General features: G+C 40.5%; 1 protein-coding gene and 1 long non-coding RNA gene across 2 annotated transcripts in view; one reads left to right on the plus strand and one right to left on the minus strand.

Annotated features, from left to right (window-relative positions):
- LOC148529030 (single-stranded DNA-binding protein 3-like) overlaps positions 1-26,887 on the plus strand; it is a 551,001-nt gene that overhangs the window by 232,018 nt on the left and 292,096 nt on the right. The window lies entirely within an intron of this gene.
- The window catches only part of LOC148529031 (uncharacterized), a 77,847-nt gene that overhangs the window by 2,194 nt on the left and 48,766 nt on the right, over positions 1-26,887 (minus strand). The window lies entirely within an intron of this gene.

Here is a 26,887-nt window from a genome sequence, read left to right on the forward strand (position 1 = left end):
ATTTGGGACAAACGCCCTTGTGTCGCTGCACCATCACCCCCATCTCATTCCCCTCCCTTAAATCCACCCTTTGAATGCTGCACACACAAAGGCCCGATGGTAAGGCATCGGATCACTGCTATGAAGATCAGCTGTGATTGAGACCTATCTTCTGCCCTATTCGCAACAGTGGGGGTTACTGCCGATGTTTATCCCTCGATCAGTAGCGCTATTGGGTGTATTGCCAGACAAAAGGCATTCTCTGTTTGATAAACAAAATACATTTCTAAGTGGTTTGCTTTTATAAAGGTTACTTTAAGAGAGTTCGGTGAATAAACTGTTTGTGAGTAGTTGCATGATTGTGTACTGTATATATAAAATATGACATTTATTTAGATTTTTCTTATGTTTATGTACGTAGATGTTTAAAAATAACAAGTGTCATAAGCATGGAAACTGATTGTAAGTTTGCTGTATGCATATGGCAGGAGACATAAGGGGAGATGTACTAAGCTCTAGAAAATGATAAATTGGAGAGTGATAAACTACCAGCCATTCAGCTCCTAACTGTCATGTTACAGACTGTGTTTGAAAAATGGCAGTTAGGAGCTGATTGGTTGGTAGTTTATCACTCTCCAATTTATCACTTTCCAGAGCTTAGCACATCTGACACGATGTTCCACCTTTAAACTGTACACATACAGTAGATTATACTGGACATACTGTATTTTGATAACAACCATGCAAATATAATTGATACCAAGATAAAAATCTTCCCTTGCATGAATACATGTATAGGGGGATTTGTAAATATGTACATTTGTACTGATGTATGTCAATGAGATAAGGGCATCTCCGAAAATCATGCTAATTACATTGCTGATGGTAGTAATATAATATTACAAAATGATCCTTCACTAGCATTACAGAGGAGAACACTGTGTTGGGCCACTGTGGATTAGATGTCTTTATTACAAGTTTGTCCATTGGAGAGTTAAAAAGGGCTTATTCAAAGGGTTTTGTTCAGCATTTATACTGTGACTACAATTCAGCTATTCATTTACAGGGCATTATCATCAAGGGTGTGGTATGATGTGTGGAAATTCATTACAGATGTGCCCTTGCTCATCTAGCCTCAATACGCCATGCAGCGCAATATGCCTTGCGTGAGTGAGCCATCGTCAGGTCCGGTGCACCTCTGCTAGCTTTGTCTTTTTTTGCCGAAAATGTAACTAAGTCGCAATACCGAACTTGGTGTGGCAGAAGGCTGCAGCCGCTGCATCGGAGCACTTCACATGCTGATTCATGGACTCAGTCGTACACATATATTCAAGAGTCACATAACAAATTAATCAGCAAAGTCTCCTGGTGTCTCTTAGCCGTATCGCATTGCAAATTAGACACGCTCGGCGCTAGCAGAGTCTCACCGGACCAGGCGCGCCAAGAGGAGCTGTTTGGCACGACCGCAGCAAAAATAAGTGAGGACACATCTGTATGTTGACACCATAATGTCCACATGTTTAAATTGCTGATACTGATATTTTGTTCTAAAACTAATCCTAAAGCTGGGTACACACTGATAAATATATCTATAGATTGTAAGCTTGCGAGCAGGGCCTTCCTACCTCTATGTCTGTGTGTAATTACTGAGTTTTGTTCTATTAATATTTACAATTGTGAAGCAGCGCAATGCAATATTTTGTGCTATATAAGAAACGGTTAATAAATAAATAATGATTAATTATATAGAATGGGTGATAAATCTATAGTGTATTGTGCACAGCGGATATGTCTGTAAATGACTTCGTTCTCAGACATATCCAATCTGCTGTGCAGCACAGCAGATTGGATATGTCTGAGAATGATATATCTGAAAGATATATCGGTCATCTGCTGGTGTGTACGGATGACCTGACGATCGAGCTGTATACATGACAGCTCAACTGGACAGGCAAATTTAAATGCCCACCCATTTCAGCTGTTAAGCACGGCACATCGGGCAGACGATTGGTAAGTGTGTATACACTTACCAATCGTCAGATAGGTCGGCATGTTAGTCGAACGGCTGACCTGTCAACCTAGTGAGTACGCAGGTTAGCTTCAGACTAACCCTACTTGTAGCCTAACCCTTATTGCTTGTGTCAACACTGTGATTTTGAACATGTCAACATTATGTCAGTGTCGACATACTGAACATGTTGACATCTTGAATGTCAACATTCAGAACAGGTCAACATTATAGTATTGACATTCTGAATGTCTACTGGGAGTGGGACCCATCATCACAAATAACAAAATATTTTCAGCACTATTTTTAATAATAAAATATTAAAAATAATAAAGTTACTAGCTATTTTGTGTGAGTATTATGTTGCAAAAAGTACAGTACCTTTATGGTTTTATTGTTGGAGCTGCAGCTGTTGTTTTATTGTTGTCGCTATCCTACTATCTCAATGACCTGTCACTTTTTACTGTGTTTTAAACAATAGCTACTTAGTATTATCACTGATAAACAGATCTGTTGTCTATAGCCTAGGTAACGTGTGCAGCTATCAAGTGCAGAAACAAAATGCGTTCTAGTTGCTGGCTTGGAAACACAAATATTCCAAAAATAAAATGGAGGAGAAATGTAAATTATTATTGTTGTTTTTTTTTCTTAACTAAAGTTATTTAATTAGTAACAAAATGAGTAAACAGAACAATATGAATTCACTGGAGTGGGCCATTTATTTAACTGTTCTACAGAAAATTGTGTAGTAATTGATCTCTGCTTTCATTTTAAACTGTACTATAAAAAATATGTGAGTCTGAATGGTTGCTAAGGGAAACACCTGTTTTTTACACATCACACTTATGTGTCAAGCCGGGTGCACACTAGACGTTATGCCGTCTGATACGGCGGATCGGACAGCATATTGTCAACATCGGCCAGTGTGTACCGGTTATGTCGCTGACGATGCGCGGTCCCGCTTGTCATCAGCAACATAGCCTGTCGGAGCTGCATGCAGGTGCGACAGGCAATATTGTCAGCGGGGGCTATGCTGCCGAACGCTGCATGGTCCCCGCCACCGGCAAGTGTGTATTCACTTGCCAATGCCGGAACCCCTGCCAGGTCCCGTTGCGAACAAGATAGTGCTGGGTACACATTCTGGGTACACCATTCTCAGATATATTCCGCATTGTCAGAGATGGAACATTGCATCACTGGGTCCCCTAGCAAAATTTAATGAGGGTTACTGGCGATGCATTCCATCCTCCCACGGCCCCTGCTTCTTCTGAGCATGTGTGGGGAAACTCTACATGGAAAGTGATGCTCAGTTTCAGCTTCACTGCACTTGCGCTGACTGCGCTGACATGATAGTGGTACAAGTAGTGGCGGAACCTTTGCTCTTTTCCAGGTCCTGTACCCGCTGCACGCCCTGCAATGGCAGTAATTCCACCACTGCCTATTGTTTTTGAGTGGCTTCCATCTATTAGGTAATTGAAGTATTCCAGTTCAATGAAAAAATCAAACTTTGTAAAGGTTGATATTTTTCTATAGGTATCATTTTCCTTGAAGGTGTTTTGATAACATCTCCATTAATAATGGCACAGCTCTGTGCATTTCATTCCTTCCTGTGTAGAATTTCTCTAAAAGAGCAATTTCTGGAAGGTGTTTGGAGCCAAATTGTTATTTTGTTGGCATAGAGATGAGGTAGGAAGATAGGTGGGAACCTCTTTTACTCAAATGTAACTTTGACAATATTTTCAAGGTTTGTGAGAGGTTTTAATTTAAGCTCTTGGCTCTGAAATTGGCTTTTCCAGTGGTCGCCTCAGTACGATGGCTTTTCAGTGGAAATAAGAACCATACTGCACAATTTTGTGGTATTACTCCTGTAAAATTACACATTTATAGCACCATATACCCATATCAATGCAGGCATAGAAACCATTACAGAGAGTAGATTTATATACTATGGTTCTATTTAGTATCTTGTACAATACTCCTGAAGCTGCTGTGCAAGAAACACCCAGATGCTATGAGTACTCTGGTGCCAAATGGTGTGTGCCCTGCTTCACCATCTAACTTGCTCAATTGGCGTACACTGTGCTGCTCAGGGGCATGTGCAACACCACCAGGAGGAACATATACCCCCCCCAACCCTTTTTAGTACATTTATTTATTATTTAATTACCATTTATATAGCGCACACATATTCCATAGAACTTTACAGAGAATACTTGACCCTGCCCCAGCAGAACTTACAATCTATATTCTCTATCACATGTGCACACACTAGGGTTATTTTTTGTTTCTGGGGGAAACCAGAGCAACCAGGGGAAACGCGCGCAAGCATGGGGAGAATATGCAAACTTCACACAGTTAGGGCCCTATTGGGAATTGAACCAAAGACCTTAGTGCTGTGAGGCAGCAATGCTAACCCTAACATCAATCGTGCTGACATTTATCCCACTGTCTCTCCACTCACCCTTTTCCCCTCCTACTTTTATCCCCTTTTTTCCATAATTGCTTTCTTCCACCTTTTTCTATACCCACCTCTCTTCACCCATATCTTCCCTCTCCACCAGTCTTCCTCTCTAACTTCATTTCCCTAACCAACCTCTCCTCTCTATTATCTCAGCCCCTATCCTCCATTTGACACTTTTTCCCACCTCACCTCCTCATACCTCTTCAATCTCTCACCTCCTGTTCTCCAATCAGCATTCAACACAATAATGTAATATCAGAGCACAGGTTGCAGGAACGGTAGATTTCGTAGACATTCCAAGAGTGTATGCACCTATGCTTCAGTGTTTCCTGAGGGAAAAGACTAGTTCCCCTTCAGATACTGTACCTGGAAGTGACGTGAACTGAGGGCCGAAGTGCAGTTTCCTGCCCACACAGTCCAGCAAAAAAAGAAAGTTGGCCCCTCGCGGGCTCGCCACGCTTCGGGCTTGGTAGCTTGCTACGCTCGCCACATGATTATATTCCCCCTCTGTGCCCACTTGCATGGTAGGGAATGACGTTGGACACTGGCTGATGATGTCCGGGTCAATCTACAGAAGGGGATCTAGCTGTTTCAGTTTCCTGAGGATAACTGGCTAGTGAGATTGTGTTGCACAAATAATATAACCTTGAGATTCAGCTCTAAATCTATAATGATGACAGGATATTGCCTTTATTAAATAAAGGGAAAATACTGCATATACTGTAATATAGATCTAGAGCTGTATCTCATTCTTATATTCTGTTTGCAACGTAGTCTCAATTGGCAGCTTTCCTAAAGAAATGCTAGAGAAGAGAAAGCCATAATTGCATCTATGTACTGGAGAGTTTTACCAGAAGGTGATGTGCTACAAGAGAATGGAAACCGCTCTCCAGCATACAGATGGTCCAGGGAGAGTGATGACATCATCACACTGTGCTTCCTGTATCCCAGCCTCCAGGAGATTGTCAGTCTCTCAGGAGTCCAAGAAATCACCAGCAATTGTGGTATAGATGAAGGACAATTGCCTGACTAAGCATATGAAAGGTAAAACATCCCCCCAGTAAATATCCTACTCATGAGAAGATCATCACGTTTCACTTGACTTTAAGTTATCATCATACTTTATTTAATTTTGTGCAGTTTTGTTGATCCCCTCAATGTACTGTACCCTCTACAATAATAAAGGAGGATAATCAAAGCAAGAATGGTCATTGTTCTGCTGAAGTATCAAAAAAACTCCAGCAAAACTATTATGAAGCCTGGCAGCAAACATCTCATTAAGCTTCTTTTATTGAGCAAATAACATAATTTATGAAGAGGTACTCTACTTATAATTTTACTACTCCACCAACTTTTCTGTGTAGATACTGAATTTTTTTGTCCTGCTTACAGCAATAGGCTGTGTATGTTCAGTTGCTCCTAGCTGTAAATTGTTATGCTAACAGCCTTTGTTAGAGTGTCCAGTTTAGGGCTTCCTGCTGAGAGGGACCCACAGCAAGTGCAGAGGGGGACAGCAGTTATAAATTAAGCTTGGCTAGCATCTTCTATTAACATAAGACACTATCGATGTTGGATGGGCAAGAATATATGTGGAAAACCCCTTCAAGATGTCCCTTTAAGCATTTTAACTTTTATATGCATTTTAACAGTTTCAGAGGTCGTTTGAAGGGGCAAAGTATATATATATATATATATATATATATATATATATATATACATACATATATATATATATATATATATATATAGTGTATATATAGTATATAAATGCTACTTGCCAATGAGCTGCAAGCATTCCTGAATTTCTAGCGGAGTATGCTTTCACTCACAGTCACGCAGAGTGCTGATGAACAGGAATTAAAGCTGGTCATATACAGAAAGCGATCAAGTGTTGACCTAAACACCTGTTTGCATAGTAGTACAAAGACTACCCGAACTCTGAGACACTGTGTCCTGCACTGCCAGAGGCACTTCCGGGTACTCTGAAACTCATCATCTGACACTCTCATGCTGGGTACACACTGGCCAATGTATTGGCCGATCAATTGATCAGCCATTATATCTGCTGGCCGTCAGCCAGGGTGTACAGGCGATATTCTGTGAACGAAGATCACTCGATCTGCAGATATATCGCTATAGTGTGTACCCAGCATAAGGGAGACATATCAAACCTTGAAGACAGATAAAGTGGAGAGAGATACCAGCCAATCAGCTCCTAACCGTCATGTTACAGGCTGTATTTGACAGTTAGGAGCTGATTGTTTTGTACTTTATTTCTCTCCAAGGTTTGATACTTCTCCCCCTAAGTGTCATATTATTACTAAAGCATCCATGATAACCCAGCAACCTTTTATAGCACATTTACATGTTAATACACATTTTTGCTTGCTTTAAAAACACGCAGAGAAAAATTATATGCTTTAATTCCCCACACATATACAGTAGATCCTCCTGCTAATTAAGTACACATATTTAAGTAACTCTAATAATAGATAAAACATGGATTTTATTTGTGGGTTAAATTATGTGTGACACTTGCTAATGAAACAATCATGGAAATGAGTATATGATAATATTTGGCCTATTTTTAAAATAATAATAATTATAATAATAATAAATAATATGATTAAAATTCACTTTGAATGACAGAAATCATCATTGACACAACTGATGCACCCCTAAATAATGAACATTATACTGGTCTCCTGAATGAGCACATCCACTTAAACCTTTAGAATTACAAAGTTAGCAGTTTATACATGATTATTTTTAGACATAATTATGTGACACGGGTAATTTCCCTCTATCCAAGTGTTACAAACCTAGCTTCAGCACTGGCTTGTAAAGCCACTATACTGTAGCTAACCAAAATTCTTTCTTGATTAGCCATCACTGTAATTTCTATATAATATCAGTAATGTCTAGAAATTAGTAGCAGATATATTTACAAACCATGTAATGTGTTTGGGTATGCCACTCTATGGATCAGTGGCTGTCTGTCAACTATGTGTTGTATGTTTATCGGTGCCTAATTTGGAACCACTGAGAGTGGAGAGGCTGATCTGGATCCTACACAACAGGTCGGTTTCTGAGCCCTGATACACTAAAGCTGGGTACACACTAGGATGATGTTGACCTATCTGATGATTGGTAAGTGCATACACACTAACCAATCATCTGGCTGATGTGCCGGGCTTGCCAGCTCAACTCGGCAGGCAGTTAAATTTGCCCACCCAGTTGTGCTGTCAATCACTGCCAGGTCCCTGCAGCATGTGTTGGGGTGATCGGCGGGTCACCCGTACACGCCAGCAGATATATCGGCCACCTGCTGTGCTGCACAGCAGATCGGATACCGTATGTCTGTGAACGACGTTGTTCACATACATTTCCACTGTGCACACCCGGCGATGCACTATAGATATATCTTACTTCCTATGCAGATGGCTTACAATATAGATTAGGATCAGCTGCTTGCTTTCAGCTACTATTATTGATCATTGGCAATTATTATATTGTTTGGAGCCCTTAACTGAACACTGCATGTCTGTGGATTACCTAGTGTTCATGTATTCCTACATATAGAGCCCAAGAGACTTTGGGGACATTTATATCTCCCCATAAGGTGTAGTTATAGGTGTGTATGGTTATTATTCTAGAAGCACATTCTTCAGGTCCCTGCATTTCTTTATGTTTGCTGTATCCAAAATCAGATCTCTATATCTAACACCATATTGGGTTCCCACCTCAGTCCTTTAAGTTCCTGCAAAATTGGTAAATTGACCCTTGTCGTTTAAGGTTAGATAGGGCTCAGATCCACTAATAACAAAATAAAATAAAAATACAATAATAATTATTCAATGATTTTCTTCCATTATCCCCACGCTGAGATGCTGTTGTGATGATGCTTGTTCCCCATGCAAATGAATGGGAAAACTATCAACGGCTAATCCTAACCCTTCTAGCTATAGCATTGCTGTTGCCAGCAATAACACCTTGATTTATAAAAGCCATAACAGTTTTTTTTCTTCTGCTAATAGAGTTTTTCATCCTTTAAATATATCCCCATATTGGTGTTATTTTGTCAGAAACGCATTTCTTTTATTACCAAACGACACCAACATACATCTCATTGCTTATGTCAAAATATCTCCCAGCTGAACCTCTTCACTCTGCACATGATCTGTGTCTCTCATCCACACTCACTACCTGCTCCCATTCAAGGTTACAGGACTTTTTTCAGGCTGCATCCACTCTCTGGACTTCTAGTCTCCAAGCTTTCAAACGTTCCCAGAAAACTCCCCTCTTGAGGCAAGTTTATAAAATTCTAGAACCCCCGACATAAACTCCGTGAGATATTCTATCGGTTACATCCCTTCTACACAGTCCACACATAACTTTACACATACTTGCCTACTTTTGAAAACTATTCTCAGGGAGGTTATGACTGGTAGTTGAATGTGCTGTTGAAGGGGTGTGTCATGCTTTGCCCAAAGGGCATGTCTAGCTACACCTATGGGTGTATCTATTGCCACTCAGGGGTGTGTCCTGCAGTGTAATTTCCCCCTGAGCCTCCACTCTCCATGTCTCTTCCTTCCTCTCCCATTGTAGCATTGTCCTCTCCCCCTGAGCCCCCACTCTCCTCATGTCTCTGCCTCCCTCATTGCAGTGTCATCAGCCCCCATTCTCCATGTCTCTGTCTCCCCCTCCCTTCATAGCATTATAATCTCTCCCTGCATCCCCACTCTCCATGTCTCTGCCTCCCCCTTCCCCCATTGCAGTGTCATCTCCCCCTGAGCTCCCCCTCATCCAGCTCTTAAGACTTCTCCTCTTTGGTGTGTCCCATGCTGTCTGTGTGTGGCTGGGGCAGGTCTTTCTGCTTTGTGTGCTCTGTCTGGCTCTGGGAGCCCAGCCTCAGGCAGGAAGCGAAAGTAAACACACTATGGGCAGGATGTACTAAGCATCGCATCCGTGATGCGGTATATCCCACCTGTCTTCGGGTACATACCGCGTGGTTCATTACCGCAGTATGTACCTAGGATATCGCAAAGGACATCTCTGCTGATAAGAGCTGTCCTTTGCAATGGCTCCAGACAGAGGGACTTCCAGGTCTAACATCCATAAGTCCCTCCGGTGTCCTTCTGCGTATGCGCACAAGGATGCGGGCTGTGGGGGGTGATGGGAGGAATCCGATCAGATCCCCCCCAGGGGGAGTATCCTGATAAGAAGCCCACAGACTTCTATTGGGCAATGCCACCTGAAGGTGGTGGTACCCACAGCGACAAAAGTGCTTTGTACATATGGGGAATGCAGTAAAACCTCGAAAACTGCATCTTCGGGGGTTTTACTGCATTTACCCCATTAATATATACTGCCCTATCTGTCTAGTCTAAAGGCCGGTACACACTAGATGATGTCTAGTGTGTGCCAAGCTCGTCAGCGTCGGTCCCCAGTGGGGTGCCAGTATCAGCAAGTACACACTTGCTGATGCTGGTTCGGCAGCGTGGCCCCCGCTAACGATATCGCCCGTCAGATCTGCATGTGATGTTGCATGGGAGCAAGCATCATCAGCGACATAGCGGATACACACTAGACGATGTGCCCAATATGTCGCTCCGATCCACCAGTTCAGACAACATATCGTCTCTAGTGTGCACTCGGCATAAGGCTGAACAGAGCATGGAGATGTGGAGCTCCCTCCAACCGGACATCTCCTCAGATTGTTCCACCACTGCGTGGGGTGACGTCCTCTCCTCCAGGGCCCCACCGCCCGTCACATCTGAATTTGCGCATGTGTTGTAGGGATTTCCTATGGGGATCCATGAAGATGTGGGAGGGTAGGAAACTTTTGACTTTACATATTTTCTCTTTCTACACTCACACAGCCCACTGACCCCAGGCCAACATTGCTGTGTGCCTGGATCATACAGCCCAATAGTGACCTCAGAAATCTGGCTGGATCAGTCTGCTATATGTAGCACTTATCCTTGTATATCAATGCCTATTTCCCTATAGGATGTAAACTTTCAAGCATGACCGAACGAAATATGGAGGCACAAAATAAGGAAATGTTCATAAGTTAATTAAATTAAAAAGTATATGATAATGAAAAAATAATTGTAGAAGTTGATCAGAAAGCTGTTATGTTAAGAATGTGTTTATTTTTTCTTAATCTTTGTAGCAATAGTTTAAGCCATGCATTTGTGTCATATGCAGTGGCGGATATTACCTAGGGGCTGATATGCACATGCACTGTTCTGCCTGTGTATGTGTGCATTCACAGGTCAGCCAGTGCCTGCCAGATCCATTGTGCATGTGCAATGGACCTGGCAGGTGGTGGGACAGGAGCACTGCAGCCCTCCTCCTCAAGAAGGAGCTGGTTATATGTGATAAAGTTGGGCAGGCAGTTTTTGGAAAACTGCAGGGTAGGTATGAGGACTTTGGAAACAATTGTTTGGATTCCAGGCTAATATTTAAGCTTTAATTGTGTTAACACATTCTAGTATATTACACAAAACTGGTGTCCGTTGATATGATGCTTAGTTTGTCAGAAATAATTTTTTGCAAAACTTGAGTGAATATAATAAATCAACTCTTTTGTTAACTAATTGTTGCAAATTTGTTTTTATTATTGCAACAAACACCCCACTGCCCTGTATTGTATAGCTGGTAACACCTCTATTTCTAGATACAGTAGTTGTGAGCATAGTAGCACTGGGCATTGTACTAGTAGAGTCAAGATTGCCCCAGAAAAACATTATTAATAATTGACTGAGAAGTGCCCACTCTTTATAAAGTGTGCTACAATGATTTCTCATTATAATGCATAGATTAGCAGTAGCGTACAACACAGGTTTCTGAGGGGTTTTTTTGTGCCTTAATCGCATGCATTAGATAGAACAGAAAAGTGTACAAACAGCCCTGATTGCTGGCACATCTAGCTGTGGCAGGGTTAATGCCATCATTTGTGTACAGGATTTTCTAAGATTTTCCTTGCTCAAGAACTGGCCGCTGTCCCAGATAGAATGATTTCAGATGATGGAAAGATACAGAGCGTTGTGTTTGTCCAAGACAAGATTGCAAAACTGCTGGTACTTTGGGTACAGGTAACAAAGTGCATCTGGCCAGCACAGGCATTCATGACCTTAAAATGCCCTTCAGGCGTTTCACTGTGTGACTTCCTATCACAAATTACCCCTGAAATGACATTCTGTATCAACAAATAATCTCATTGTTTAAAAGAATTGCAGACACATACACATCTTTTGTGCCTTATACATGCCTCCTAATACAAGGACATTGTGGCAAGAAGTAATAATTATGTAAAAAGTATAATGGAAATATTAACAAAAAGAAAAGTGATGGCAAATTGTTAGACATTATCTAGGTTCACGGAGTGTTCTAAAAGTTTCTACTGCTTTTAGATAAATGTAAATTTTACGTTGATTTAGATGGCGCAGTGGTTAGCATTGCTGGTTCAATGGGCATGAGCACTGGGTTCAAGTGTTCCCCCCACATTCCAAAAACATACAGGTAGATTAATTGGATACTGACAATATATTATTTTCTGTAAGTGCTATATAAGTGACTAATAAATTTGATCCAGTATAAGTTGGGTCACCTCATTCTACCCCCTGCCCATGCTTCCCTGCCCCTCCCCGATGCTGTCCCCCCCCTCCATACTGTACTAGTTACCTTAACTCATTCTCAGCGCAGTGGTCTTCAGACTCCGGCTCCATTGATTATGTATTGATAGATCTACAGTAAAAAGGTAGACAATGTCGGATGTTAGAAAGGCAATAGGTCGACACACTAAAGGTAGACCTGTAAGAAGGTCGACAGGTACAAATGGTCGACAGTGTCAAAAGGTCGACATGCATATGGGCGACATGAAAATGGTTGACACCTTTTTTTTCTAACCCTAATCTTCATCCTAACCCTCCCCTTGGTGCCTAACCCTAACCCTCCCTCCTGGTGCCTAACCCTAACTGTCGGGGGAGGTGCCTGACCCTAATTGTCTCTTCTAGTGCCTAACCCTAACCCTCTGGTAAGTGCCTAACCCTCAAAAAAAAGTTATTAAAAATCATGTGTCGACCATTTTTATGTTGACCTTTTGACCCTGTCGACCATTTGCACCTGTCGACCTTTTTACATGTCTACCTTTAGTGTGTCAACCTGTCTAACATCTGATGTCTATCTAGACATTGTCTACCTTTTTACTGTAGGTCTATAGACCGGATACCTGCTCCATTTCGACTAGTTTGTCCAGCCTGTCCCGTTGTTGCAGTGGGAGCCATTGGGGGCAGGTGCGCACACCAGCTCCCACTGCGCATGATGTAGATGGGGCAGAGGGTTCCAAAGGCATCTCAAGGCTCCCCAACAGTTCTGGTTTTAGAGATATCCATGGCTGAGCGCAGGTGACTTAATTAGTACCTCAGTCAATTTGATTTAAACACCTGTGCTCAACCATGGATATCTATAAAACCTGAACTGTTGGGGAGCCTTATGGTGCATAAACACATAAAGATTTTCTGTCCAACCATCCAACTAGCTGATTGGTTGGAATGAAAATCTTTTAAGGTATGAAAGCAAATGACAATCAGCAATTTTCTCCCAAATGCCAGAAAATGGACAAAAACTGTTGTTTGAAGAAATTGTTTAGATCAAACATTTATCAAACTTGTCCAACAACCATTTTCATCTGTTTTCTGGCATTTAGGAGCAATTGCTGATCATCATTTACTCCCGTACGTTACCAGATTTTCATTCCAACCAATCAACTAGTTGGATGTTTGGACCAAATATCTTTACGTGTGTACAGAGCCATAAGGACCCTCTTTGGGAACCTCTGGATTAGGGCATTATATAATAAATTGTTAATAAATAAATTGCAGAAAAATAATAAATGCTTCAATATTAAAGTTTATGTTGTCTGAAAGTTGTTGTTCTTTTCTTCTACAGAAGGTGCATGGCTGTCAATTTAGCATTTTTTCATGAACTAATTGCAAAAAAAATTAACTAAAGTGTATAGTACTGTAAATAAAATATAAATTTGATATTGTTTAATATAACAGACTAAGCAAATACATTTGTGACATTTTTATTACAGTCATAATTTTTTTTACTTATGGATTAATTTGTTAAATTATTTATAAATGTTAATGTCCACTCTTTGAACCCTGGTATTTTGTAAGTTGTGGGGTACAGATCTGCCAAGATTTCAAGGAGATGACTCTGGCATTTGATTTCTAGAGAAACTTCAGAGAACTGTTAAAACAGAGTCGCCTGGAGCCACCCCCTGCCTCCTGCTCTAAGCATCAAAGCGGGGCACCATTTGGTACAAAACGTGAAATTGAGGCAGGCCTCCCAGTGTCATGACATTGCATTGTACAAATATGGTCAGAGCAGGCACACAGGGAGCTATCTGCCAACAGGGGAACCTTTTGGTGTTGTTGCTGTGATACTGATCAAACTGGGAGGTAATGGCTGTGTCGGAGAAGGGGGAACAGACTCGCAGTGACAGCTGGCAGATCAGTGGTAGCAGCAGGGACTGAATAAACTGGGGACATGCCGGGGCAGGAGGGGGAGATGAGAAAGGAGAACAGCCCACTGTGTGCTGTAGACAAACCTTCCTCATGAGACTGCAAATATATTACTGAATCTGAGATACTGTTCTGCTTTTCAGATACTGTGTATGGCCACAGCTCCAGTGTTCAGCTTGGATCGGTCAAACTAAATGGATTTGACTTGTCTCACCTTTTATCATATATATATAGAGATGGAGAAAGAAAGATCTTTGATATGCTTTATCAAGGTGGTCTGTGTGACGTGTTATAGAAGGTTTGATAGTGTACTAGTGGTGATAATGCTTCTGTTTACAGGATAATAGGAAATATTCACAAATATATATGGAGACATTTCAGAAATGACAGATATTACAAATTTGACCAATGGGGAAGAATGTGTCCTGGTGCACCACCAGACTCTTTGCAGGAAATTTCAATTGTTTTTTGCACGTCCAAAGTAATGGGCACACAACATAACTATTCTATTGTTGTTGCGGCGAGCACTAGTGCGGGGGGGGGCACCCATTACTTATCGTGCATGTCGCACACAAATTAACTAAGCCCATCTAAAGTATTAAACATGCTGCCAAAATAACAGTGTGGGCACCCGAACAGCCAAATTTTTGCCCATTTCTACTCACTACCTCAGGAAGGTGTGAGCAAAAATAATGAACGCCTGTGGAAATAATCACCTGATCAAAGCAACAATAGAATAGCTCCGTTGGGCCCCCAAATACAATTGAATCTCGCCCTTTGTAGGCTGGCCACACATAGATGGATCTTCTTAGACTGGTGGCCAAACTGGACCAACATCCTTCATGAGTGAGTTCAAGATGATTGTTTAGCCCAGGGGTTTTCAACCTTTGGCCCTCCAGCTGCTGTGAAACTACAGATCCCAGGATGCCCTGCCACAGTTTTAGCATGTTGTTATAATCAAAACGGTGGCAGGGCATGCTGGGATGTGTAGTTCCACAACAGCTGGTGGGCCAAAGGTTGAAGACCCCTGGTTTAGCCCAATCAATATCATTATTATTCATTTGTAACCTGCATAAGTTTATATTGTATGACTTGACCATATGGATAGTGGTTTGTTCACAGCTACTTTGTCGAATATCTTAAATTCTTTTCAGTTTGAATTGCATTTATGATTCTTACAGGATCTGTTTCTTATTATTATCTTCTCCTAAGGGTTTATGACAACTTAACAAAGGATAATAGACTAGCAGAACTAAGGTTTGCAGTAGAACAGACCATTTTAGGTTGATATAATATTCTGCTTTTAGCTTTGCCATGTTGGACTGTATGTGTACTGTAAACTTGCAGGACCTATCACACAATAGAGCGAGCTAATTCATGAATGGCTGTTGTGTGAGATGGGAATCTTTATAAATAATCCTTTGTAGGTGCATTTGACCAAGTCCTGAGTGCTTATTGTCCTCATTCTTCAAAACAGGGGTCATAAGTGACCTTCTCAACTTAGCCAGCTCCTGCATTGTCTTTATAAGCAAGTTGGAAGCAGGATAGACTTGGACAACTTTAGCCAGTCTGAGCATGTAAATGTTCACAACAGCACTCAGCAGTGATATGAGGCTCCTGTCAGTCTGATGAGGAAGTTTGAGGTGTGACTTACAGCTCCATATAATTCATCCATTGTATCACGATTAGTTGCTTAAATACAGCTCCTAGTTTTAGCATAGTATAGAAGCCAGCATTTCACATAAGTGACACTGGCATGGACCTAACCTATGAATATGAAATTAACACTTTCAGCTGGTTCTGCAAATGAAGATGTATCTCCCTTTTAAAGGGGTGTTTGCAAAATCCAGCAAGTGAACATGTGTATTAAAATGTACTTGGCGGGAAAAGGCGCACTTGTGGGAAAAGAGAAGCATTGCGTGTCAGCTCGCTGTGCATTTTTTGAATAACACATACTGACTGCAGTTAGGTAGCAAACTTTAAGTATATTTTAGTCTTCTGTTGCATTGCTATGGGGCCTTCAAATACCTAGTTACCTTGAAATAACTAGCCCTTGCCGTTACCTTGTCTTCATGGTATGTGATGCATATATCCATAACTGTAATTTGACTGCAATTCCCACCACTACATATCGGCTGACAGTTGTATCCAAAAGTGTCACCTGATATTTTGTTTTAAATTTAGGTACTTGTTAGTTGCACTCTATTCCAGCAAATTGTGGGGGGCCACACTGGCTAGCCGGAATGCTGGATCTAGCAGTTTTACTTGGCATGTTCCATCCAACTGAGTTTTCACTTCTGGATGAAAATTTGATTTAATACAGGTAAAAAAAAAAATCATGTTTTGAGGCAGACAAAGTTGAGCGGTTGCACATAGATCACAATACTCCGTTATGACCTAACGAGTAGTCTTATTATTTGACCATTAAAATCTTCGAAGTGGGCCTGTGACTTTGACTGACTCAGTAGATTCGAATGTCCTCCTGAGCGTTTACCTTGTACTTTCTATCTGCATGGTCACCAGCTGAGAGAGCTGGGGAGTCTATTTCTAGCAAGCGATACTGTCAGACATCAAATATTATTGTATGTGACACATTCTTACCATCCTGTGAATGAGATCATCTTGTTTTTTCTCTATTGAATCTTTTTTTTATTTTCAGGGTTTTTTGAGTTTCTGTTAACTCTTCACGTGAGATATATACATATATATATATATATATATATATATATATATATATATGTCAGGTCCATAAATATTGGGACATTGACAGAATTTTCATATTTTGGCCTCTATTCACCACCACAATGGCTTTGAAATGAAACAAACAAGATGTGCTTTAACTGCAGACTTTCAGATTTAATTTGAGGGTAATTACATCCAAATCAGGTGAACGGTGTAGGAATTACAATGGTTTCTATATGTGCCTCCCACTTTTTAAGGGGCCAAAAGTAATGGGACAATCAACTCAAAAGTTATTTTATGGACAGGTGTGGGCTATTCCCTCGTTATTTCATTATCAATTAAGCAGGTAAAAGGTCTGGAGTTGATTCTAGGTGTGACATTTGCATTTGGAATCAGTTGCTGTCAACTCTCAATATGAGATCCAAAGAGCTGTCACTATCAGTGAAGCAAGCCATCATTAGGCTAAAAAATCAAAACAAACCCATCAGAGAGATAGCACAAACATTAGGTGTGGCCAAATAAACTGTTTGGAACATTCTTAAAAAGAAAGAACGCATCGGAGAGCTCAGCAACACCAAAAGACCCGGAAGACCACGGAAAACAACTGTGGTAGATGACAGAAGAATTATTTCCCTGGTGAAGAAAAACCCCTTCACAACAGTTGGCCAAATCAAGAACACTCTCCAGGAGGTAGGTGTATATGTGTCAAAGTCAACAATCAAAAGAAGTCTTCACAAGAGTGAATATAGAGGGCTCACCACAAGATGTAAACCATTGGTGAGCCACAAAAACAGGAAGACCAGATTAGAGTTTGCCAAACAACATCTAAAAAAGCCATTACAGTTCTGGAACAACATCCTATGGACAGATGAGACAAAGATCAACTTGTACCAGAGTGATGGGAAGAGAAGAGTATGAAGAAGGAAATGAACTGCTCATGATCCAAAATATACCACCTCATCAGTGAAGCATGGTGGTGGTAGTGTCATGGCGTGGGCATGTATGGCCGCCAATGGAACTGGTTCCCTTGTATTTATTGATGATGTGACTGCTAACAAAAGCAGCAGAATGAATTCTGAAGTGTTTCGGGCAATATTATATGCCCATATTCAGTCAAATGCTTCAGAACTCATTTGAAGGCGCTTCACAGTGCAGATGGACAATGACCCGAAGCATACTGCAACAGCAACCAAAGAGTTTTTTAAGGCTAAAAAGTGGAATGTTATGCAATGACCAAGTCAATCCCCTGACCTGAATCCAATTGAGTATGCATTTCACTTGATGAAGACAAAAGTGAAGGGAAAATGCCCCAAGAACAAGCAGGAACTGAAGACATTTGCAGTAGAGGCCTGGCAGAGCATCACCAGGGATGAAACCCAGCGTCTGGTGATGACTATGCGTTCCAGACTTCAGGCTGTAATTGCCTGCAAAGGATTTGCAACAAAGTATTAAAAAATGAAAGTTAGATTTAGGATTGTTTAGTTTGTCCCATTACTTTTGGCCCCTTAAAAAGTGGGAGGCACATATAGAAACCGTTGTAATTCCTACACCGTTCACCTGATTTGGATGTAATTACCCTCAAATTAAATCTGAAAGTCTGCAGTTAAAGCACATCTTGTTTGTTTCATTTCAAAGCCATTGTGGTGGTGAATAAAGGCCAAAATATGAAAATTCTGTCAATGTCCCAATATTTATGTACCTGACTGTATGTGTATGTGTATATATATATATATATATTATATATATATATTTATTTAGAATTGTTTTCCCTATTCTTAATGACATTATTACTTTATCTTGTATATTAAGTGGTTGCATATATTCATTTCGTGTCAAACAATAAATTATTAAAATGTGCTCCTAGAACAGTGGGCGTAGCACATGCAGAGTTATACATTATATATGCCAGAATACTGAACTCATCTGTGGCTATACTGTGTCACTGTTAGATGTGGGAATAGAAGTACTATGTTCTTATTGGTTCATAATGCTTAGATTCAAAGATGGTATACGTGACAACATCAACATACACCATTGGCACTAGATCTGAATGTCTGTACAACTCTCTAATTGGGACACAATTAATTGCAAATGTACACCTAAAAAGCGATATATCCTCAGGGAATGCATGAAACTTACTTCACATGTACTACTTTCACTAAAGTAGATCCACTGATGTACAGGGCTAGGTTTTAGGCCAAGGCTAAATGGGGGCATTTGCTGGGCAGCTGGGCTGACAGGTTCCAGAGTGGCCCACAATCAGGATTTTCTGCAGTTGCAATAAAAAATGTCATGTTCAAATTGTAATTGATCATTAGCGACCAGTGGAGCCATAGCTAATTTTCTTCCCTAAACCACTCAATTATAATATTGACTTTGCTGATGAATTTATGTTCTATACTGCGTTTTACTCGGTACATATGGCTTGCAAAAGATTGGGGCAGATAATCATGCTTTTAAGAAATATGTTATGTATGTTAGACTTACAGATGTATAAAGTGCATAAATACCTTTAACCAAGTAGGGTTGGCATATACTTTGCATTGGCAGTTGCCCCATATGACAGCCCTGTTACATAAAGACAGAACTGTTCTATTTAGCAACAACAATTCTTTTTCTTATACATACTGATTTCCAATAAATAAAATTCACTCTGTAGGGCTCCCATTTGGGTTCATGATTGAACATGGAACTCAAACATGCGTACCGATAAAACAACAGGGGCTTAATCAGAAATAATGCAGAGTCCGGCTGACCGTAGTTTGGTTCTAGAGATGGAGAACTAAATAAAATTAAAATTAAAACATGAGCTTTCAGCAACCAAAAATCAAAATTTAGCATCCCTGCCGTTAGCATGTTTCTATTTGGTCTGGACTCAATAGTCAAGCAAGTAACCTTTGGGAAGCACATATTTTAAAATGTATTGAATTTAGCACATTTTGTTTTGTTGATTCATATTGCCTGAGCACTCTACAATATCCTTCTGCATTAAGGCTAGTGCTTTTGTAAAATGAATAAAATTGTAAGAGAGTGAGGACCTTGCAGTATTAGCTCAAAAATATGATTCCATCTGCTGAGGCAGCCCGGCACCTTCAAGGTTAAACGAATTCCCTGCCAGCACTATCCTCACCAGGCAGTGACATGTAGAATAGATGTGACCTATTTTTATACTCATGATGGTACTGGAGGGCTAATCCCCCAAGGACCCCTCCTTCCCCAGTATGGCTGTTCTCTCTCCTGCTTCCCCTCCCTCCCACAGCCTCTCCTCCTCCAACACAACAGATAAATCTCTGCATTGTTCTGCATTTTTGGTTTGAAACTTTCTCCTCTTATAATCTGCCTTAGTTTGTTTCTTTTTATTTATATTGCACAATGTATTATTTTTTTAGTTCACTACAAATGAAATCGCTTAGTAATACTTAGTACTTAAAGTATAATCTAACAAAAACTTACTTGTGAATTGCAAAAGTGCCCATTGTGTATCAGCAAGATGTATGTAGGTTCTTTATATAGAGGCCTATAACACATTCATACCAAGAACTTAGTGGTCCTAGTTTAAAGTTATATAGACTTGCAAGTGCTCAGCTGCAGTTTAATGTGGCTGGGTCTGTATGGAGCATGTACCTGTAATATATTCCAAAATTGTATTGCATTCTGGGAATTTATGTTGTGTGCATTACGCTTGCACTGGCAGAATGCTACATGTAAGTACTTCAAGATTGTTCATTACTAGCAGTTAAAATACTGCATAAATAATTGTAGTGCACAGCGGAGTGTGCTGGCACTATATAAATGACGATTAATAAAAATAAATAATTTAAAGAAATGTCAGGTAACAAAAATGGTTTAACTTGGTAAGATCATATTTTTTGCAACAGGGATGGACAAACTGGGATTCCTGTAGCTATTTTGTCTCAAAATGTACACCTACAGCATTATTCCCTAGATCACTCCGTGCTCCATGATTACACCTCTTTCCTGGTTAAATCAAAGGTCCTGAGATTTTAAGATTTTACTAACTAGCTCCTGTATTTCACAATATTTTGCCCACCCCTGTATGCTTGTTTTAAAAAAAGTTTGTTTCCAGTAATAGCATGCATGCTTGTAATTGGGAGAGAGCCTAAAAGGAAGCATGCTCTGAATGCAAATATCCTGGCTTTGCTTCCCCCATCACAGCGCTCATGCCTAATGAGCATTCATGAGGATGAGAAACTATATGAACGAAGCACAGTATACATCCAACACACTTTTTATTTTCTTCTATTTAATGATTTGCAAAAAAAAACAGAGTAGATTAACTTTTTGGGGGAGGCTTTGCACATACATTGTACACACAGCACTATATAAAAAATACTATTTATTTAAAGCTGTCAGATTGTCTTTAAGTATTTGCGATATCTAGACCAGCAGTTCTCCACAGGACATGAGGCTGATTGCTGTGAGATGGGCTACCCACCTGCGGGTGATGATCCTTCTCTGTTATAGAAGTGGCATTCTCAAGTAAATACCATTGTTTGCTGCATACCTGCCAATTAGCAATGGAGCTTCACTGTACAGTATAGTCAATGAAATGCATTGGGAACAAGGGGCTGTGATTATGGATAGGGAAAATAATGGGGCAGAGAGTGCATCCAGGAACAGATGGGAGAGTTGAAGAGAGAGAATTTATGAACCAGGGAATGGGAGCTGGGAATTTTATAAGATTAATAAGGGGAGTGCATTTAGAAAACATGAATCAAGGGAGCGCATTTATGAAACTCTGCTTTATGGTTCCATATGTATAGCAATGTAAGATTTTGATTTTGTATTGCTTACCTTCTTATTGTTTTTTAGACATGTTTTAGGATCTTGCTCTAGAACATCTTTAAACCAAATCCTTATGGCAGATAATGGACATAAAATTGTGTTTTCTTTTCCTATCAATTATCACAATTTAATTTTCATAAACGATCATTCTTCATAAAGCACAGTGAAGTAGGTGGAATGGTGGTGTCCTTCAGTCACAGCTCCTTACCTAGTTTAATGATTTAAACTGCTCTTTCCAATGATTATGATTATAGTGCTGGAAACATTAATGTTGTTGTCCATTTGGTAAGGAAACTAGAGGGTACTGATCACATAGTAAGGGATGGTAGGGGATGCTGTTTGTCTAGCTATCGCTACTTCACATTTATACACAGGACCGTTAAGAGCCGGCCCGGGCCTAAGGGTGAGGGCATGGCCTAATCGCGGGAGGCGTGGCCACAGCCCCTTATTAAAAAAAAACAACTTAGTTGCAGTGCCGCTGCGCGCTGGGAAGGTCGCTTCTGTGCCCCTCAGCCCAGCACAAATCTATGGGGGGGCGTGCAGCCCAGCACACAGCAGCCTGTGCTGGGCTGCTGACAGGTAAGAGGGAGAGGGGGGCGGCGTCAGATCCGGGCCCCTTCAGCAAGCCCAGGTAATTAGTACCCCCCCTCTCGGTGCCCCTCTTTGTACCTTTTTTCCACTGCAACCGGGTCAACCCAGGTCGCTTCTCAGTGAAAAAGGGTTCTTGAAAATTATTTGGGTTAAGTGACGAGCAGGGTAGTGAGCAGTGTAAAAACGGAACAACCTGGGTAACGATCCAGTGTAAACGTTGTTTGGTTGGCTTCAGTAGCGCTTGGAGTTGACGTCATCTCCAAGTGTCCACTGTAACAGTGGTATACGCGGGTCCGGTGTGAACGTCTGGACCCAGGAAATAACCCGGGTCCAGCCACTGGTGTAAAAGAGGTTAAACCCGTCTCCAACCCGTGCTCACTCTGTGCTCCGTATCTTGGGTTGTAGCCGAGTTTTTGGTGAAAAAGGGGTTCTACTTGTATTTATATGTGAAGAATGACAATAGTTGCTGTAGAATCATTTTGGATGCAGTAATAGCTATGGTACCCTGGGACTATGTAATAACAGTTTTTCAAAAACTTTTTGAAGTCTCATTGAAATAGATTAATCAAGTGCAAAGCGATCAATGGTAAATTCATAGCTCCTGTAATACTGCAGATGACAATTTTTCTAGCTTTGTTCTTAGATATATGTTGGACTGTTTTAAAAAGTCTTTGGACCCTTTCACCCCTGTACACTTGTTTGCGACAAACACATACTATACTTGAGTGATTGTCCATTTTCCCTGCATCCGACCTCTAAATTAGAAAACCTGTAGCAATAAACGAGGAGCACAAGACCGTATCCAGCCTAATTCAGCTAATTGACTAAATTGAGACCATTAACCAATTAATTTAGATCAAAGCAAATGAGAGCTACCGTGTCAATTAAGTGTAGAGCATGTGTAAACAGAGACAAAATAACACATTGCTGAAACAAAGGAAGGGTGACAGCCTAGTTGTAGCCAACATTTTGTTAACATTTTCAGGTAATTTGTTCGGACTAATATTCTTTTTTTTTTTTTAATGGCTGTTTGTATTATCATGGAATATACATATGGTTTATTAGGCAACAACAGCAATATTTATTTTTGCTAATTAATCCAATAATTGGTTGGAATTGGTGCATCTCAGTAAATTGCTCTGGGGTAAAGGAGCATGCTCTCATAGTAATATGCACATATAAATTCCCCTGCTCACAATTTCTTAAGCGGGGATTAAATTCCCGTTTTGTGTTCCCCTACATATGTGTTATGAACCAGCAGAAACTTGACACATAGCTGTCGAAAAGGGTCATATAAGGGACACTCTGCAGGTATGCACTAAACATTAAAGTGTTAACCTTTCTATGAAGTATTTGGTTTGGCAATAAACTAATGAAAATAGATCTACTTACAACATAAATTGCTTTTCACAAAGCAGCTTTTCAGACTCACTGATATCAGCGCAGTGACATGGCAGTGGTGGCTGCTAGGTCTAAATAACTTTGCGGAGTGCCCAAACTAAACACAATTCTTACATATTAGATGCAGGTTACAGATACACACTAGTGTCATACTTGCCAACTCTCCCTGATTGTCAGGAAGACTCCCTGAAATAGTAGCAATCTCCCTGACTCCCTGAAAAGTCTAACAATCTCCCTGATTGCACCTTACACCAGTATGTACCTGTTATATACTTGGAAAAAAAAATATATATATATATACATTCAAATGGGATCATCAATGCCATTTCCCTGCATTGGTTATAAGGCACAATTATGTATCACTGTGTTTTCATCAACAAGTAGATCTTAATGAGCAACAATTGCTTCTTTTGGGGTTCTGTACATTTGGATGTAAGTTAACTTTATGACACGCCTCTCAGATGTAGCAGTATACGCCCACTTTACCATTGTGCTAATAGGTGTTTCTTTCACAATCTCCCTGAAATGCTTTTTCAAAAGTAGGCAAGTATGACTAGTGTCTCTATGAAATGTATGTAGAAAATTTAGCTAATAGGCCTATTACATCTAATTATTAAAAAAAACACAGTATACACACAAAAAAAGTCCACACCAGATCAGTAGTAAGGAACCCCTCAACCAAAATAGTACTTTGTCCACTTTTCCTATTTTGGATTTATACATCCAAAACTTGTAGATATTAATTACACAAAACAGAGATTTTTATTCCTATAAAATTGCACTTGAGGCCTTATCCCTTAGTGCACTGCCATAAAAAAAATATTTTTTTTTCTGTTATTTAAAAAAACAAAAACACAGAGCAAGTGTGGACATACCCTCTGAATTCTCTCAGTTATTTAGTGAGAGTAGGGCCTTTACTATTGTATAACAGAGGCATGTGTTTTTGTTTTGTTTTGGCAAACCCACGCTCAAATGTTTTGGTTCAGTTTTGGTTTTGAATGTCTTTATAACAGATAAAAACCGTTAAAATCTTGTCATTTGGACCTGTTTACATGCAATCCAAAATCCGATATTCTGTTTTTGCATCCGAGTACCAAACTTACAGCAGACCCGAGCCGAGACTCCGTTCTACTTGGAACCCCAAAGTTCTGGCGTGTTCGTTTTTCAGGAAATCCGAACTGCACATCTCTAGAGTATTTTCTGCTTTAATGCTTTTAACCTTACCCTAGCATAAATAAAGTGTTTGTGTTTGAATGGAACAGGGCCAAAAACAATGGTTAATAGTTGCAATTAAAAATGGATGAGAATAGGATTCATAGATCAAGGTGCCAAACTCAATACAATATGGGGGAGCTTTTTGCAGTTCTTAAATTAAGTTTATAAAGTTTTCAGTGTGTGAGTGGACAGTGTTTTATGGCAGAAACATTTTCTTTTAGCCACCTCAGCCTAACCTATTTTGATGCGTTGTCTTTATTATTTATAATTGCCACAGACCTATAGCAAGTACACCACATTACCTAAAGTTATGAGGTCAGTCACTCAGATACTGTAATAAAGGTACCCCACTACTTATATAGTAGGGTAGGTACTTGTTCAAATGGAGACTTTTTACTTTATTGGTTGATCTATAGGGATTCATTACAAGTCCTAAACCATAGAAGCTACTAATGCTTATTTTGCAGTGTTGCCAACTAATAATTGTGAAACCGTTCCTTGTGTTGCACTACTTATCTAGCTGGGATGTAGTTAACATACCTACAACCTTCATCCCGGCTGACGAAATCGCGGCGCCGGAATGCCACTATCCGACCAGAACACTGGCGCTGGAATACCGACAGTAGTGGACATCCCGACGCCAGAATCGAGACAGCCAGGATGCCGATCGTAAGTATAGCAAGGCTTGTTAGATCTTAGCCGTGGGTCTTAGGGTTAGGTTTAGGTGTCACGGGGGTTAGAATTGGGCAAGGTGAGGGGGAGGTTAGAGCTAGGTACCCCTGGGGGTGGGTTAGGGTTAGGCACCACTGGGGGGGGTTAGGCACTAAGGGGGAGGGTTAGTGCCTAAACCTAATGGGGAGGGTTAGGGTGGGGGTGGGGAGGATTAGTGTTACGATGTAGGAACAGATGGTTAGGGCGGTATTCAATTAGGTGCGAAAAGGCCGTTTCTGCGGAAAAGTATAGCTGGTGACGTCATTTCGCCAGCCGAAAACTAATCCCCGTATTCAATGCCAAAGACTTTTCGCTGGTGCGGAAATTCAATGCATTGGTATAAGCTAAAAAGATTTGCCTATGAAAGCTGTCGAAAAAAAAAAGGTGCAGAATTGGGGTTTTGGGGTGCAAACTTTTGGGAATTACTTTGCACCCTTGGGACAGCTCCCCAAAGGTAAACTGTGTCAATAAAAGATTCAAAAATACTTAAGAACACCCCAAAAAATTACTTTGAAAAAGGGGGCGAAAAAGTACAAAGTTGGGGGACAAACTTAAAAACTAGCGAAATAGACTCCAGTGGTGCCCCAAATCTGACAGCACTTTTTTCGCCAGGTCCGAATTCGCCGGGTCCCGCTTTCGCCGATTTCTAATTGAATATGGGGATAAGCGGGGACGAGCGCAATACTTTTTCCCATGGAAAACCAGCGATGTCGGTGAAAAGTCCTAATTGAATATGCCCTTTAGGGGAAGAAGGGGGGATGGTTAACATATGTACCGGACCCTTGTCGGGATCATGCGCATCGGGATGCCGCTGTCGGTAAATTGACAGCAGGCATTGCCAGTGCTGGAATTTCATACCGATACCATCTGGCTGTATAGATTTGTTCTAAGCATCAGTGGTGTCTGGATGCATAACAACAACAGAAAAGTATGCATATTACTACCTGCAATATACATCAGTATGCATATTTCAGTGCTGGAGGTTGAGCAGAGTAATATTCCATCGTTCTCTAGAGGCATACGGAAAGGTAAAAGTTTTTAAATGACTTGCTCCTGTGTCTGTATATAAACAGATTTGTGTACATTATGTAAAATCGATATACCCATGGATAGATACATAATGTACATGTATAATGAATATAATGTATCGAGAGAAGAGAGATAGTGATTCGAAAACTAGTCCATTTATCTTCACACATCCCCAGTGTCCTGAGACAAATCATGAGTGGAAGAGTGCAATAGAGGCCATGGGGGATAAGAGAACAGTTCATTCCTGTTGCTCTGAGTCACCATCTATGTCCTTTATGCATCTAGAACTTTTTTTTTTTTGTACTTGTTCAAAACCATTCAAGTATAGGACAGAGCTGAGGACTGCATTATTTTACTATATTTTATAGGGTTTGTATTTTACCATTATGTTGTTGAATAAACTCTTCTGTTGTTAATGGAGAGTAACTATTTAAACCATCAATACAGTATGTCATCTTTTAATCC

Source organism: Taudactylus pleione, unplaced genomic scaffold (genome assembly GCF_031769625.1).
Source record: "Taudactylus pleione unplaced genomic scaffold, aTauple2 ptg000087l, whole genome shotgun sequence".
In the NCBI taxonomy this organism is placed as follows: Eukaryota; Metazoa; Chordata; class Amphibia; order Anura; family Myobatrachidae; genus Taudactylus; species Taudactylus pleione.